General features: G+C 39.1%; 1 long non-coding RNA gene across 1 annotated transcript; it reads left to right on the top strand.

Annotated features, from left to right (window-relative positions):
* Positions 1-3,755: 3,755 nt before the first annotated feature.
* Positions 3,756-14,919, top strand: LOC105831739. Its single transcript, XR_004964570.1, has 2 exons — positions 3,756-4,026; positions 14,658-14,919. It is a non-coding gene; the product is annotated as an uncharacterized LOC105831739 (long non-coding RNA).
* The last annotated feature ends 4,380 nt before the right edge of the window (positions 14,920-19,299 follow it).

The raw sequence follows: 19,299 nt of genomic DNA, 5'->3' as shown, positions 1-19,299 counted from the left end.
GGGGACGGGGCCGTCAGCTCTACTCGCGGGGGAGGTCGGATCGACGGAGGCCGCCGAAAAACTCCATGCAGCGTGCCTCCCAACTTTTCCTCCTCTTCGCTCGACTTTCCCGCGGATAATTCGGGGAGGTCCAGAATGTGAGAGGGTGTCCTCTCTGGCCTGCAGGACCTCATATCGAATTAACCTCTGTTTAAGAGTTGGGTGGATCCCCTTAGTGGACTCCCTCCTCTCCTCCAATTTCTGCCGTAACTCTTCGGTACTAAGTGCGTCTATCCAATTCCAAGGGGGTGGCTTTTCCGCCATCACAAAGCGCGCGAACGACGAAAATTAGGGGGAGAAAGAAAGAGAAGAGAAAAAAAAGTCTGATTCCCCTCCCCTCAGACCAATCGCACGCCCACGGTACCCTATCACACGAATGTCTCGGTATCAAGCTTCAATCGAATAATAATCTTGGTATCTCGTTATTCTGGCTTACGCTCAGCGCATCTAACAGCAATAATATTTAGTGTATGATCAAAATTCCAACAACTTCCTGCTTGAGGCTACCTCAATAAATCTCGCGAGACTCACAACAACACTAGGCTTCGACGGGAATGATTATAACATTACTTCGCTGCTGGCTCGGTAACAGCGACGTACGTCGCGAAAATCATAAACATCAATCACGGAAATCCGAGCTTAACCAGATCTTCACACGGGGCAAGAAAGTAAACGCAAAACAGTTCTATCATCAAGCGAAACACGCTATTTAAATCCTCAATAATATCGACACATCGTACGGAAAGCAATAGATTCGGTATATCAAAACAAGCGCGACAGTAAAATCGCACAGCGGCATTCAACTACGACGAATAGACCATAGCGCGCGTCGTCAGGCGTATTGTTTACGTTCGCCAGCCGGCGCGCGCGCGCGATCCCTCGGTAAGCGTCCAAAGCACTCGTCTTGATTTCTCGGTACATGCTTCTATCACGCAAGGTCACGCGTGATGGCACACCAAATTCCACGCACCGTACTTCAGTTATAATCAGGGCAGTAGTAATAATCAGGGCGACAATACTAATATCTAATAAAACGGGAACACAAATATGCAATAGCAGGGAAATCTTTAGACAGGTAAAGCAGCGAAAAAAAGAAAAGTAAGAATATATAATGGGACAAACACAAAACACACGTAAAGGTGAAAACGCGACACGAATATTCGAGACGACAGTGCGACCTCTCTCTCCAATTCTTTCGTTTTATCGTGGGCCCCATGTTGGGCGCCAAATTTGCGACATGAATTCCGATTGCGTCAGCAACTTCGTCGTGCTCTAATCTTTCTCTAACTCTTAATTGGGAAATCCGCGCCGCGCAAAACTCACAAAAGCACTCGGTACACGGCTAAGTGTCGGCTGGTTTGTCTCTACACGTAATGATAGAGGGACGAGGTTCTTACGTTTCGCGGAACAGGAGAGATGTCTTGTATTAAATAGTCATTAATTTAATAAATATAAGAATAATATATTGAAGATTCAAAATTAACAAATGAGAACGAAGAATACATGACGGCCACTAAGCATTATCCTCTTACGTGGCTGTTTCGTGACTCGATAGAATATTCGCGATACAATGAAAATTCGACACTTAATCGAAATCTAACTATGACTCGGTGTTAACAATACAATACGGTTGACTCTAACGGCGTCCGGGATAGATACTCGGCACATTACGCGTATCTTAAGACTCACCGTCGACGGAATTTCGCCTCGGTATGATACATATGGCTCGTGCACCCTTGATATTTTCAACGGCGAGTGAATCCCAGTAATTTCGCTCTAACGCACTATCCCGTCGCCACAATCTTTATCTTTTACAATCTGACTGTCGGCTCGACATTTTCCCCGAGCGAGGAAACGATAGGGGAAAATATTATATCTAGAAGCCGGGGATCGACACGGCCCCGCTGTACGGTGACTCTAACCTCGGTAAATTTATTCCGCGTAATTTTATTACTCTCAATTCTCCCACCGAACGCTTGGTAAGGTAATTATTCAATAATCTCTTGCGAAATGCAGGACCGGCTGTCTCTGTCCTTACCGCGTGGTTGAAGTGGTGGCTTTACAGTCTGTGCGACGCCGTCGATGACCGTGGAACCGCTCTAGATGTCTCGCCGAACAGTGAGACAGCGTGAGCGAGCGGGGACACCGCAGGCATCGATTAGGATCTACGCATTGTTCTTACGCATCGATTCGCGCATCGACTCGCGCACAGGGATCTTCATGTCGATAGGGTCGTTTCTTTTTCTTCGCTCCTGCGGGCCGCGGGCCCCTTTGGTCGCGACGCCACGCAATTTAAAGGCCGCTGATCTTTATGGATCGATGGCCTGTTGCCAGATCTGGATCTCCTGGCGGGGTTGGCTCGGGGTTGATCAAGTCCCGGCCTTCCCGATGTCGGCCTCGACCATCTTTGACCACTTCGGCTGGGGGTCCTCCACTCAGCTTTACGAAGTGCGAGGTGCATGTCAATTTTCCCCCGGCGTTGTCCTCGGGAGCATCCCGCTCCTTTCGGCCCGCTTTCGTCTCCTCGGTTTCTGAAAGAATGCGATATGCGGTAGCGACCGCCTTACGATCCTTCACTCTTCTGCTATGATACTTAGACCGTATACTTGCTCTGCTTTTTGATAGTCCGGGATCCCGCCGCTTCTGCAATTCTTCTCGCTGTCCCTCGACGGCTACTCCCTTATATAGACTCTTTCCGGCACACCACTTCTCCCGCGAATCGCACCTTACACTTGTTGGATTCCTAAATACCTTACAATAATATTTAACACAAAAAGGAGAGACCGCCCTCCCCCTCAGGGTAAAGAACGGCCCCAAATGACTTTTACCGATCGGGCCATTCCGGCCCTTGTGACGGACGAAAAACGTCACGTCACAATATATATAGCAATTTTTCTATTTTTATACTTTTTAAATAAAAAATAACTTATAAAGCCATTCAAAACTGTAATTCATCAAAATAAACGAAGATAAATGCTAAATGTATGTGTAATTCTTTCTCTTAAAATGGACATATTTATACTGCAAAATAAATACCGTTTTTACAAACGATCACTATTGGACTTATTTTTACGTCAGAGTATCACATTTCTAGAAAAGATTCCCGAAAGGATCATTAAAAAATGTTACAATTTAAAAAAGTTATGAATTTTTTAGTGGAAAAAAGTCATTTTTTGCATTTGCTTAGCTTCATGAATTTTTTCGCTACTTTAAAATTTAAATTGCCTCAAAATAACTTTTGGACATTATTTTTAAAAGTTTGAAGAAGGTTATAAAATTTTTTGTGCCAAAATGTTTGATAATATACGAGTAACAACCATTTAAAGAAGTTGAGGTGTATTACCCCTTGGATAGAATATGAAATTATTTAATAATATGTAGGATTAGGGTTAATATCATCGCAGTATACTGGTGATTGTAAATTTAAACAATTATTAATTGTACACGTGAGCATCTAGTTATTGTTGGCTCATAGCGACGCGCGCGCGCGCGTGTGTGTACATATTTCTAAATTTAATTTTTGTATAGAACAATTGATTTTTGCATTACAATAAAAGATATATAGATTATTTTGTATACTTAAAGTACTTATAATGTACATAAAATTTTTAACTTAATTTAAAAAGTTTTCTATTGTTTCTTAATTACATTTCCATTACAGATTATTCCTATTTTTATTAAAATAATTTTTGATTATATATAAAATTGGCGTCAAATTTTTTGTTTTATTTTTAAATGTAATGAAAAACAATGTAATTTTTCTCTGTTTTGTTATTATTTAAAAAATATGTGTAATACTTCTTAATTGAGATGTTAGATGTATCGGGAATTATATATGTACATATTAATATAAATAATTGAAAGTAACTTTTTTACAGGATGACATAGTTAAAAATTTGGATCAAATTGGACATCAATTAATAATTATATCGGCTGTACAAAAAACTACAGATAATTTATTTGTAACGTGGCCAACAACGAAGTTTGGTAAGGGGCAATGTAAATAACCAGTCCTGTCAAAAATAGATTTATAAAGTGTTTGCCATAAATTCATGTAGATAGAGGTATAATGTAACAAATTATGATGAGTGAGAGAGAGAGGGGGGGGGAAGAGAGAGAGAGAGAGAGAGAGAGAGAGAGAGAGAGAGAGAGAGAGAGAGAGAGAGAGAGAGAGAGAGAGAGAGAGAGAGATAAAGCATTTATTGACGTTCTAGAGTCTCTGAAACCCTTTAAAAACGTGCCAGAGAATAGTACATTATAGATTAGGTTACAAGATTACAAAACATAATAAAATTGACAAAAGAATAGTACGTTGTGAACAGTACAAGTTACACGGATGAAAAAATAACGGAAGTAAAAAGATATAAAGTAAAACAAACAGAAGCAGAAGTGATATAACGCAAAAAAATAAAATAAAACGAAATAAAATAAAAGAAATGGAAATTGATGTGTGAAATTGAAGGAAAGACAAAAAATATAAATATAAATATAAACGCAGGGTATCTGAGATTAACGCAGACAATCAACGCAGAGACAGCGAATCATACAGAAAAATTAAGGAATTAAGTGCGACAGCAAAGACAATTTTGAATGAGAAAAACTTGGAAGAAAGAAAGAAAACGCACGGATAGTTACTTCTCGGATGGGGCGGATAACTCACGCCGCTGCAGATGGCAGAAGAGCTTACGCCGGAAGGAAAATAAGGAATGGGAAATTCTGATATGGACAGGGAGTGATATCCAAAAAGAGCAGGCGGAATATTGGAATGATTTTTGGAATGTAAAAGTTTTGCAGGATAGAATGGCGAGATCATACGGGGAGGCGTGCGAAGCGACACGAGTTGTAATGCAGAGACGAAGGTTACATGCGAGGCAGGAAGGACAACCGGGGCGAAGGACATTAAAGAGAAGACATCCGACGATGCAGGAGTTCCTGTCATCAGCAGACAGCCATTCTAAAGTACTGTTGTAGTGGGAGACGTACTCGTCTCTACACAGACTGAAAATGAATTCCACACACACATTCCTCAATCCTCCGAGTTTAAGTCGCTGCTGGCCAGTCAGTGAAAACTGCAGAGTAGTAGTAAAACAAGAGAAAATCAGAGGACACTAACTGTATGCACAAAGCAGTAGAAATGCAACCCTAATAATATTTAAGCTTCCACATGGTGAACTGGAGATGCGAACGCCTAGATTTGTTGCATGGTCGACGAGTTCGATAGCAGCGCCGTTCAAATGCAGATTTAACACAGAATTTGCACGGATAGAATTAACAAAACGAGTGCTACCGAGAAGGAGCGCTTTAGTTTTGGAGGCGTTTAAAACTAAGCCATTGCTGAGCGACCATCGCTCGATGGCTGCGATCCTCTCTAATTCTACCTAGAGAGATCTCGAGGCTGTGAGGAGAAAAGTGGATGTAGATTTGGAAATCGTTTGTATAGAGAAGATGGTGGCAGTGCATTAAAGAGTGATGACGAAGGTCATTGATGAAGATAAAAAGCAGTGGATCAAGCACTGGGGGACATCCGCAGAGACCGATGCCCAGGAGGAGTAGTCATTCCCGCGCATACATTGAGATCGACCTGATAAGTAGGAGGCAAACTATTCCAGGACTGCTTTAGAAATATGCAAGCGAGAGAGCTTGCATATAGGATAAGACTGTGCTGCTCCTCGCCAAGTTTTCGTGAAGTTGAACAGAACAGAAAGGAGGGTGACCATCCTGCAGTCAACAACGAGCCTGTTATCATCGGTGAGTTTGATGAACGCAGTCTGGGTACTAGTCCCTTACGAAAACCGGTCTGAAGAGGATCAAGGAAATTATGGAGATGTAGGTGAGAGGACAGTTGATCGAATACAATACGCTCAAGGACCTTGAAGAGGAAGCAGAGGAGAGAGATAAAACAAAAATCGGAGAGGGACGAAGGGTGCTTAGTTTTAGGAAGAAGAGTGACATGAAAACGTTTCTAGAAAGAGGGAAAGATCGACGAGTTTAAGGATAGATTGAGAAGATCAACGATTACAGGGAAAGTAAGGGAAAGACTATTGAGAAGTAGACAACGAATGACATCATCTGGACTAGCAGCATTAGATTGATATTTGACAAGGGCACGATGCAGAGTGTCAGCAGTGATATAGGAAAAGTAAAACGTAGGAGAGTCAGAAACCGAGAAAGGTGGAGTAGGAATGAGGTAGGGAACGGGAAAAGAAGGAAGACAGGGAGAAGAAGCGGAGCAGGAAGAGAAGGAAACAGATGTGAAAAACAGGTTAAGATTTTTGGGTGAGAAGTCGGATGGCAAGTGGGAGAAATTAGATTTAGTACGGCCTAAAGAGCTCGACTCAGAGACGGGAAATGCTGATCGCACAACCGAGTCACTGTGTCAAGTAAAAGTTTCTGGCAGAGTCGATGCGCTGCTTTGCGCAGGGCGCGAAATACGTCTCAATTTACAGAGACGAGAGGAGATAAGGAAGTTTTACGCGCAGCATCGCATTAGCGCATGAGACCCCTGATCGACTCGAGGAGTCTAACCAAGGAGCAGGAGGTCATTTAGCAACGAAGGAGCGGAATGGAATGACGATCATGAGTATTGAAAAGGAGTCTGGCAAAAAATATAACCCTTTCATCAAGAGATGTGGAGTGATTAATGACAGACCACTTTAGGTTGGACAAGAAATTAAGGTAGGAATTAAAGTCAAACCGGGAGTAGTGCCACGGAACGTGATGGCACGTGGAAAATTGCGGTTAATGAGCCAATCTAAGTGAAAAATTGCGGTGAACGAGCCAATCTAGGGTGACTTCGATTAGTTCATGAGCTGAGAGGAAGGAGAGAGGTTGTTGAGAGTTGTTAAGAGGATTTGATAAAGACACGATCACTGATCAGACAATGGTTAATTTACGTGTTTGAGGAAGCATGTGATGAGGGAAGTAGGGAAAGATAGTAGCTGAAGCAGAAATCGATGAGGAAGTTGGAATCGCGATTCAATGGGAATTGCGATTAAGATCGATATTGAAATCGCCTATGACCACTGCAGCAGAGAAGGAAAAATGGAACTTCTCGAAATCTGTCTGAAAGATGGCTAGATGGTCCAGCTTTGGAGACGGTAGACGATAGACAGCAAGAGAGGTCTACAACTCTCAGAGGATATACTTAAAATTATATATTCCAGCTGGACGCAGTAATGTTCAAGAGATGCTGCCAGGACGCGAGCACTCAGATCGAGGTGAATGTATAAGCCAATGCGTCCTTGCCCACCCTATCAAACCTGACAAGTAGATAGCCAGGAAGATTCACCACCTCATCAAGCACGAGCGGCTTGAGCCATGTCTTGGACATGGCAATGATGTCAAAAGATTCGCGAGAAAAAAGTCAGAGAACTCAGCAAAGTGAGAGAGGAGGGATTGGCAATTAACATGACGAAGAGGATGCAGATGGGCGAGAAGTCGCGGTGGACGGCGTAAGAAAGAAAGAGAAAGAGAGAGGAGGGAGAGGAGGAGGGCCTACGATGGTATTCATAGTCGATTTTTATATTTGAAATTGTCTTAAAAAAATTAATCTTTTAGTTGGCTTTATAGAATTGCAAAACTCTTGCAGAATTAAAGTACGCATCAAAACCTAAAGGAAAAAGGTCGAGTTTATATTAAAAACAAAAAAATTTTATTTTTAGTACGTAGAGCTGTCACTTGATGACAATATTTCTTAGTATACAAAATCTATGATATATATATATATATATATATATATATATATATATATATATATATATGTATGTATGTATATGTATATGTATATGTATAAAATGAAAATATATTCTTCTAGGGATAATATATACGAACAACATTGTGCAATCAAACTAAGATTAAAAGCCTAGAAAAAAAGATTAGTTTTATGAACTTTTTATAATTGCAAATCCAGATATACGTTAATAAAAACAGCAGTCTGAGAAAAATTTTTTTATTCTTGGTATAAAGTCTAATTTATAAGCTCATATTAATACTTGTACTTTAATTCTGGTAAAGAATTTTCATATCTATAAAAGAAATACATACGAAATTTGGTTAATGATATGCACGAATGACTTTACATTATTGATCTTGATCAAGTTTGCCAGGCACTTCAGCATCCCCTTAAGATGTCGTCAACCAATCACAGAGTCATATTAGCATTTAAAACATTTCAGCTTTAAAATAAAATTCGACTATCAATACTGGTTATAAATACTATTATTCGTCTCTTACTTAAGGTTATGCTTTATTTATGTGATTTTTTTTTATTATATCTATGATATAAAAGAAATAGATAGCATAGAGATTTTAAAAAAATTCAATTTTATGTCACCAATTATCCAAATAACCAAATCTACAAAAGAAGAGTCCCACACAGCGGATTCATGGCCTACTGTGTCCGCATTGGGCTTGCGTTTTGTAGACGGAATCTGCTAGACAAAATTTGACAGCATATTGGCGGCAGAAAAGCAGCAGATCTGTCGAATGCGATCTCTGTCTGCGGAACGCGAACTTGGTGCGGACACAGTAAGCTGTGGATTTGCTGTGGGATTCTGCAGGTTTGGTTATCTAAGTATGAATTCTTTTTGAGATGCAAAAAGAATTATTTTTATAAAAAAATATTCAAAAAGAATTCATCATTGGTGACATAATTGGTGACATACAATTGAGTTTTTTTTAACTCTCTGTGCTATCTGGGAAGGCATCGAATTTAGAATACCACTTCGTTTTTGGACTATATTTCTTAAGTAATGGTTAGAAAAATCTTTGAAAATACGAATTCAAATTAGAAAGTATTAGATGGTAAACTTAATTTCTACCACTCGCTACCAGAGAGCGCTGGCACCACTAACGAGTTTTGATGGTGAAGTCGTGTGTCTTTTGTAGATTATACATTGGTGAAAGTGATTTAGTCTTCACAGATTAGATTTCTTGAAGTTAAAGAGATTTTCCAATTGATTGAAAATGAACCGCGATAAGTTGTTTTTCTGACATGAGCTGCTTCGACCTCAAGAAGACCGCAGCTGATACATATCATTGATTATTCGAAGTGTATGGTGATGAAACTCCATCAGAAAGAACATGTAGAATTTGGTTTGAATGCTTTCGAAACGGTGATTTTGACGTGGAGACAAAGAATGTCCTGGACAACAAAAAAATTTTGAAGATGTCAAGCTGTAAGAATTGTTTGATGAGAATTCTGCTCAAATGCTTTTAGAGTTATCGAAAGCGTTAAATATTACTCCATTGATCGTCTCAAAACGCTTGAGATAGCCAATAATCGACGCAAAGTCATTTTTTGTATGATAACGCTCGACCGTATGTTGCGAAAAGCAGTTTCTAGAGCTCGAATAGGAAATTATCCCGCATCTAGCGCAGCGGTCGCAGATTGCGGCCCCGGTAGCATACGGTTGTATGGGGAGGGGATTAAGACTAAGAGCAAAAACCAATCATATTAAAGAATAAGTGAGTGCTCAGTATATGATTGGTTCTTGCCCTTAGTCTTCATCCCCTCCCCATGCGACCGTATGCTACCGGGGCCGCAATCTGCGACCGCTGATCTAGCGTACTCTCCAGACTTGGCATCGTCGGATTACCGATCTCTTCCGGTTGATGCAATACGCAATTACGGATACTTCTTTAGTTACGAAAAGTCCAAAAATGGATGGATGAATGGATCACCTTGAAAGACGCGTTCTATCGTCGTGGAATTGCTTTATTGTCGGAGAGATGGGAAAAAGTGATAGAAAATTGAGGAAATTATTTTAATTAAGGTATTCGTTCATCTTCCCTTCGAAACAAATCAATTTTGGAAACAAAAAAACGACAGGAATTAAGTTCATCACCTAATATCTTTTATAAAATGATATAGTAATTTTTATAATACTGTTTTGTATTTTTATTATAGTTAATGTTTTCGTGATACATATCAAAAAGGGCATCTGATGAAATGGGCGTCTAATTTGGAACTCGTATACGATCGGAGTATTAATGTTATATTTTACTGATTTATACATTTAACCTAAATTAGTTTTATAGACTCTATGTTATTTCATTAGGTTCGTCTAAGAAGCATATTTTTTACGTTTTTTCGACTCGTCTATTGCCTCTCGTAAAATCTCGTCTCGAAATATTTAAGTTATTACATGTAGGTTATATATTAAAGTTACGATCACGGCCTAACTATACTACGATAGTAACAGCTGTCATCACTAGACCTCTGATCTCACGGAGTGTTCCAATTTATGCACATACGACAACTTTATGTTTAAAATTATACTATGAAATAAATATAAAGCGAAATAAAAAGAAATAGTTTCAAGAAACTATAAACATGTGAAATGATGGTAATGTTATCGATAATACACTCATTATTATTTAAATTGTGCAATTTACAAGAGAAAATTGTGCAAATAAAATTCGCTTTTGACAAATTTATTTTTAGCAGATTTTACATAGAAAAGGGCATGAATGTATGAAATATGGGTTTTTATTTCTTTAATTAATCAAGCGGATCATGTTTTTATCAAAGAGTAAAGAAAGGAGGAAGCGCATCGGTAGTGGGGGTACGATTTACTGGGAACATATGTGCTATACACACACCACACACCACACACACACACACCACACACACACACACACACACACACACACACACACACACCACACACACACACACACACACACACACACACACACACACACACACACACACACACACACACACACACACACACACACACACACACACACACACACACACACACACACACACACACACACACACACACACACACACACACACACACACACACACACACACACCACACACACAACACACACACACACACACATGCTATATCTTTAATAACACCTTTTGTGACATGCGCATCAGCATGTTTCCTACAGTGAGCTTTCATCTGTTATATGCGTGTGTATGTATGTGTCTATGATGTGTGTATGTTTGTTCATCTGGGCTGAAAAGCATTCAATTTTTGGCACTAATGAGCGGCCATATTGAGAAATACCTTTTGTATATAAGACATCCGTTGCTCTCTCTGAAACTAAATGCGGTATCCTGTGATTTTTTGAGTGAGGCCCGATTGCGCACATAAACGGTTGGACACAGTTCTATTTCCCGATCGGACACAGTCCCGATAATACACGGATTCGATCGGACACGATCCCGGTTGCACACCGTCCCGATCGGACACAGACCCTATTAGACACAACAGCGATCGAACACATAATGTTTGAATTGAACACCGAATCAATTACACACGGACCCGATTGCGCATCAATCCGATTACACACGACCCGTTTGCACACGAACCCGATTGCACACAACCCGTTTTTACACAGACCCAATTGCACACGATACGATTTCGCATCGCAGAATAATGCAAAAACAACCTAGATAGCACAGAAAATTTAACATAAATTTTCATAAATATTTTACAAAGGGCATTGCGGAATAAGCAGGTGAAATCTGCCCCTGCACTAATCGAGCTCAAATTTATATCATTAGTTAGCACCCTTGAGATGTAAAATTTCCCCCAAAATTAGCTACAAAATTGCATTTTTTGGGGAGTTATAGAGAGGGAAAGAAAAATAAAAAAATGTTTTTTTTTGAAAATGGTTTGACCGATTTTAATGAAGAAAATATATGTTGTAAACATCGTTTAGACAAGTTTAAGAAAATTTTAAATAATTTTTGTGATAAAAAAACCGATAAAAAATTTTTGAATTTTTTATGAATTTTTTTGGAGGTGATATTTTTGAGATACCACTTTTATATTTTCACAAAAACATCTCTAAATTTTTTTCTTTAATACATTTTTTTTTCAAATCAATTGGAGTGGTGGAACATAGTTAAAAATAATAATTTACACCGCGCCGCCGTGCCGCGCCGCGCCGGCTGAGCGACCGCACCGCGGCGCACGGCGATTGTTGTCATGTTGAACTTACATACTAGTTGCAGTGTTGCAATGATTAGTTGCCAAGAAAAATTATGATATAATAATATAAAATATAATAGTACATATAATATTTCCAAGACATCTGCAGTTAGCCTATAAAACTTATTGTTTCGGCAGTTTATCACGAGGAGATTGCAGTACGTTTTTAAATTCCATATGTGAGTCTCCTCGCCTGTCACATTATCTATCATCGGGATGTCTTTAAAGTGAGTCCCCTCGCCTCTCACATTATTTATCATCGGGGTGCTTTTTTAACGTGAGTTCCTTCGCCTCTCACATTATCTTTTTGGCGAGTGTTTTTGTGAAAATATAAAAGTGGTATCTCAGAACTATCACCCTCCAAAAAATTCATAAAAAATTCAAAAATTTTTTATCGGGTTTTTTTAATCAAAAAAATTATTTAAAATTTTCTTAAATTTGTCTAAACAATGTTTACAACATATATTTTTTTCATTAAAACCGGTCCAACCATTTTCGAAAAAAACCACTTTTACTTTTTTTTCCCCTCCATAACTCTCCAAAAATGCAATTTTGTAGCTAATTTTTGGGGAAGTTTTACATCTCAAGGGTGCCAACTAATCAATTTGAGCTCGATTAGTGCGGAGGCAGATTTCACCTGCTTATTCCGCTATGCCCTTTTATTTTTAAAAAATATTTTTTAAAGATTATATAATTATTTCTCATAAACCACTTGGAAATGATACAAAAATTATTATTAACAATATATAAAATATATTTTTAAAATGTACTGAAAAATATTTATGGTATATGAACTTAAAATATTTTTTGATAATAATAGCATAAATATTTATTTTAAATATTTTCATAAATATTTATCAAATTTTTCTTATACCTGGCAAATTTAGGTATAAAAATATGTACAAAGTATTTATTATAAATATTTTTCCTTCTTACAAATATTTTATAGTCGCAAACCCATGTGGTGCAAAGAATGCTTTGCGCGTGTGCGCGCACACACACACACAATACGAGGAGGCCCCCCCCTCCCGCACCCACTCTGTCCAAGTCGCTAACTCATGTACTATTTGCAATGCGGAATCGTATCGTGTGCGATCGGGTCCGTGTGCAATCGGGTCCATGTGTAAATGGGTCGGTGCGCAATCGGGTCCGTGTGCAAATGGGTCGGTGCGCAATTGGGTCTGTGTGCAATCAGGTTCATGTGCAATCGGGTCGGTGTCCAATTCAAACGTTATTTGTCCGATCGCTGTTGTGTCCAATAAAGTCTGTGTCTTATCGGGACGATGTTCGGGATTCATGTACTGAGCTCGCGCCGTCACGTCAGATGGCAGCAGCTATTTATCACCGTTCGCGTAGAGCGTCAACATGAGCGTCAGCATGAGCGCCAGCATGCGCGCCAGCATGCGCATATCACCAGAATTAACTTACTTCGGTACTTGTGCTCTATGGCGGCTGTTCCCGTTGTATCTCGTGCGATCGTTTTCAATGTAATTTTGTGCTCAAGTCTATTCGTGGGATCTTTAAATAGGAAGCGTCCCAGATGCGCACAGTAATAAACGGCACAGCAGGCTGAGTGAAACGGACACAGACCAAATGGGCACGGACCAAATGAGCACGGACCAAATGCGCACAGACCAAACGGACACAGTAACCAACAGACTTACCATATAAGTTGCGACTTTTCGGGCACCTCTACCGACAAGGTGGGTGCGGGAGGAGGCCCGAAGCCCTCCCTTGTAACCTCTCCCCGTGCGTGCGTGCGTGCGTGCGTGCGTGCGTGTAAAGCATTCTCTGCACCACATGCGTTTGCGACTGTGCGCATTTGATCCGTGCGCATTTGGTTTGTGCGCATTTGGTCTGTGTGCATTTGCTCTGTGCGCATTTGGTCTGTGTCCGTTTTACTCAGCCTGCTGTGTCCGTTTATTACTGTGCGCATCTGGGACTTACTTTTCAAATACCTACTCAGAGAGTGCTCAACGGAAGGACTCATACAGTAATTAAGAGAAACTCAATTATCGCTTAGGTACATTACCATTGAGAGACTCACGCTCACCACGCTATGCGCACACCGCTGCCGCGTGATACCGGCTCACGGGCATCATCATCACGACTGGTAACAGATTAATATAATCTTTCCCGTGTAAGTGATCAAGACATTATTTTCATCCAGACATTTATTCTTGTGCTCATTAAACAGTAAACGCGTGTAATGTGCATCAATTAAGATCTGTGATAAATATACGGTACGACTCGGACATCACGATGAGTCCACGTGACACGTAATCGTAGTGCATTTTATTTAACACCTGTTCCACGAATGTCTTCTCACCCTTAACATCCTCAGGACCAACGAACCAACGAACTCTTCGCGAACAGACGATGTGCAATCGGGATCGTGTTCAATCGAGTCCATGTCCAATGGGAACTGTGTCCAATCGTGTCCGATTGGGAAATAATACTGTGTTCAATCACTTATGTGCGCAATCGGGATAGTCCCGATTTTTTATTCTTTGGTTTTTATCAATATTCGTATAGTGCGATTTTTAGTTTCCGAGATATAAGGAGATTTCAATCTAGGAAACTGTTCCAAATTCAATGCCTTTTCTCTACCTTTATACTATTTTTATATTATATATTATTATGTATTTTAAAAATGTTTAGGTGAAGCAGCAGAATTTATACACAAAGCATATCATAAGGAAGCTAAATTGAAACGTAAATTACTGGAAAACGTTTCTCACAATTATACAAAATCCTGGAAGATGCTTCATCTTGCGGCATGGGCATACGAGCCTTTAATAACAGAAGATTTAACAATTTTATTAAATTCATTACTTATTGAAACTTGTCATAAATGACAAATTCCAACATTTTATTTTTTATTTTTATAAAATTATATATCAATAAAAGACGTAACAGATTGCACAGTCTTATTTATTTATATCAAAAATTTAGATTGAAATATTTTATACTTTGTTTAGCGAGAGATGCCGTTTAAAGTAGACGAGTTTTTGTTCGGTTTGCGTAGGTGCAATCCCCATCACACCGTCTTACTGCTCGCACTGATTGCCAGTACTACAACAAATAACGCAGGGTCACCGGAATATTTGGCATGTTGATAGTTAAATACCGTCAAACAGCTCAGTTTTATATTACGAGTACATTTTTATTTTAATACTTGGTTAAATTAACGATGACAGAAACCTGGACTATTAATGATATAATATTAATAAATATTATAAATGAAATAATATTAATGAATTAACAGTGCTGCAACGAGATAATAGCTATGGGTCCAAGTGCGCTGTATATATGGTATCAAGTAAGACGATACGCCCTTTCTATTTTAATCTTTTTATCCGACATTATGCTTATTCCGAGCGGCATCTCTCAATGAACCAAGTATAGTTCCCTTAGAGCTATACTCTAATTAAAATATTTTATTTCCCTTACAGCTATGCTCTAACAAATATTTTAGTTTTTTTAATAATGAAGAAAACAAAAATTCAATGTGTTTATTTTTTTGAAACATTGCCAGTATTATAAAATGTTCTTTCATTACGTTATGTACATATTTTTACATGTTTGTATAATTTTACATAAAAATATGTATAAAATTATCTAACAACGATACATATAAAATACATATGTAAACAGAAATGTCTAACTATACACAGAAAAAAAATAAATCTTTGCAAGTAAATTTTTATTCTTGAACGCTATATACCTTGATATGAGCACGGAATGCTGTTATCAACTAAAAATGTTTATTTACATAAAAAATAAGTAGGTTTGTATGGAATATATTATATTTTTAAGATGGTATTTTCACTCTCCACCGCTATGTGGTACTATGTGAGTTTTTTCGTGAACAAATACACTTTTTTATGAATAAAAAAGGCTCGCGAATAGAGCGCGGAAGAAAGTAACATTTCGTCATCGACATATATATAATACTAGACTGAAATATATCAAAAGAGATTGAAATGAGATAAATAAAAGAAATGTCTTTTTCCACATTGAAAAAAAAAAAATACTCTGAACTAACACAGTTTATTGCTAATCTGCCGTCGTTTTTGCAGATAGATCTTCTTCATGTTTGTTGTCAATTTGCCGTGGTTTGTGCAAACAGATATGCTTTCGGTTTGTCGTCGATTTATTGTAAATTTTGCACACAGATCTGTTGAATATTTGGTGCAAATCTGTTATCGGTCTGCAATTAACAAACATGTCAATTTGTTATTTCAATCTAATGTCTCATTGTTAATGGTAATTCTGCTGTAGTATTGCAATCAATTTTATGTTAGGATTATATGATATCAAGTTTTAGTTGCAATTGGAACGCACTTGAGAATATAGTAAGCTCTGGATTTGGCAACCTCACTCTGCAGAAAATTGTTTTTCTATTGTTAGCACATTGGAAGCAAATAGTTATCTGGATAAATGAATGGTATCCCTGGCTTCGGAATAGATTAATGAATATTCGTCAAATTACGATTGAAAGTCGTAAAATAAGATTTATAGTGACCGAACAGATTTTATTAGCAAATCCAGATAAAGAATGACAAAAAAGCAGTCTGAAAATTTTTTTTGTTGTCGATATGAAGTTAAAAAACTTACTTGACACTAACGATTTATAAAGGAAATAGAAAGTTTCACTTGAACTTTACGATGGATTTAGCGTGAAAAGAGACTGAATTAACGCGAGTGACTAAGTTTGAAGATAGAATTCTAATGTGCGTAGAGTTTAACAAAGAGAGGTCTCCGACTGTGAAATAAAATTCTAATAAGACTTAAAATTGCCTTATAAAAAAAATTTTTTTTATTAAATGCAACAAAATGTGAAAATTGTTCTGCAGCATACAATACGAGTATAAAATGTAATATAAATGTAACAATAAATATAAAAATTAAAATGTTAATGTTTAATTTAAAAAATTTATTCAATAAAATCTTTAACATTTAATTTCTTATTATATTTTTATTTTCAATTAATTATTTTCAATCTTTTATTTTTTTTTATTAATCAATTAATTTTTTATTACAATACGATTGATTAAATTGTACATATTTATTTTTACAATTATGCGCCGATCGTAATAATCGCAAGAACCGGTGGCGCCCGCGCGATAAACATATTCCGAAAAAGCATTTGATGCCGGCGATCGCCTTGGAGTCAGAACGTTAGAAGAGGGAAGAGGCAGAAAAGAAAGGGACGAATCGGCCGCGAACGTAGCCGAGTGCGCGACGGCTCACGCCGGTCCCAGCCGAGCGCGCGTGCTTCACGGATAGGCGAAGTGCGATGTGTGCGTGAGCGTGCACGGGCTTGAAATCGCATCACAGCCGTCAGGAATCATCCCGCGTGGATGATTCTTTGCGGCGTCGATTTCCCCTCAGTACGGGGTCCCCGTGAAGGGTGTCAGGAGCGGTCACTCAGTGCGCACGGGATCCGGGACGAGCGGGGCGGTGAATTACTATTCAGTGCGCGGCGTGAGGAAACGCTTAGTGTGCGCTGTCCATAGAGCTTGTACGGGAGCGTCCGAAATGGCCACGTTCGAAACGGCCACGCGTAAATTTGACAACGTTCGGAATGGCCACGTGAAATATTGCACATGGTTCAATTTGCCCACGTCCAAAACGGCCACGTTCGAAATAGCCACATATGTTTTACAAAATTTCCAGGACAATGCACATGGGTTAGCGACTTAGACGGGGTGGTGCGGGAGGGGGGGGGCGAAGGCACCCCTTGCATTCCCGTGTGCGTGCGTGCGTGCGTGCGTGCGTGCGTGCGTGTGCAAAGCATTCTCTGCACCACATGGGTTTGCGACTATAAAATATGTATAAGAAAGAAAAATATTATAATAAATATTTTGTACGTATTTTTATGTCTGAGTTTGCCTAGTATAAAAAAATTATGATAAATATTTATGAAAATATTAAAAATAAATATTTATAGTATTATAATTCAAAAATATAAAAAATATTTCGAGTTTATATACTTTAAACATTTTTCAGTACATTTTAAAAATATATTTCATATATTGTTAATAATAATTTTTGTATTATTTCTAAATAATTTATGAAAAACGGTTATACAACTTTTAAATGTTTTTTAAAAATAAATTTGTAGAATATTTATAATAATTTGTGCTAAATTTTCTGTACTATCTAGGTTGTTTTTGCATTATTCTGCGATGCTGAATCGTATCGTGTGCAATCAGGTCCGTGTGCAAACGGTTCGTGTGCAATCGGGTCGGTGTGCAATTGGGTCCGTGCACAATTGGGTCCATGTGTAAACGGGTCAATGCGCAATCGGGTCCGTGTCCAATCGGGTCCGTATCCAATCGAGTCCGTGTCTAATCGGGACTGTCCGATTGGGACGGTGTGCAATCGAGACTGTCCAATCGAGTCCGTTTCCAATCGGGTGTCTGTCCAATCGAGCCTGTCCAATCGGGTCCGTGTGCAAATGGATCGGTGTGCAATCGGGTCCATATCCAATCGGGACAGTGTGCAATCGGGACTGTGTTTAATCGAGTTAGTGTCTAATTAGGTCTGTGTCCAATCCAGTCCGTGCCTAATCGGGACTGTATCCATTCGGGAAATACTACTGTGTCCAATCGCTTATGTGCACAATCGGGCCTCACTCATTATTTGCTCACGACTGTCCCGATTGCACACAAAAGCGATTGGATACTGTAGTATTTCCCAATCGGACACAGTCCCGATTGGACACAGACCCGATTGGACACGGTTCCGATTGCGCACCGCCCCGATCGGACACAATACGTATCGAACACAGACTCTATTGAACACAACGGCGATTGGACACATAGCGTTTGAATCAGACACAGAATTAATTGCACACGGACTCGATTGCACACGGACCCGTTTGCACACGGACCCGTTTGCGCACCGACCTGTTTGCACACGAACCCGATTGCACACGATACGATTCCGCGTTGCAAATAGTACATGGATTAGCCACTTAAACGGGGTGGGTGCGAAAGAGAACCTCTTACACCTTCGTGTGTGTGTGTGTGTGTGTGCGTGCGTGCGTGCGTGCGTGCGTGCGTGCGTGCGTGCGTGCGTGCGTGCGTGCGTGCGTGCGTGCGTGCGTGCGTGTATGCGCGCGCGCAAAGCATTCTCTGCATCACATGGATTTGCGACTGTAAAATATTTATAAGGAAAAATATTTATGATAAATATTTTGTTCATATTTTTATGTGAGTTTGCCAGGTGTAAAAAAATTATGATAAATATTTATGAAAATGTTTAAAATAAATATTTGTATGTTGTTATCAAA

The sequence above is a fragment of the Monomorium pharaonis genome, chromosome 9 (assembly GCF_013373865.1).
Source record: "Monomorium pharaonis isolate MP-MQ-018 chromosome 9, ASM1337386v2, whole genome shotgun sequence".
NCBI classification, from domain to species: Eukaryota; Metazoa; Arthropoda; class Insecta; order Hymenoptera; family Formicidae; genus Monomorium; species Monomorium pharaonis.
Note: the sequence above shows the minus strand (reverse complement) of the source record. Positions and strands in the feature narration are given on the sequence as shown.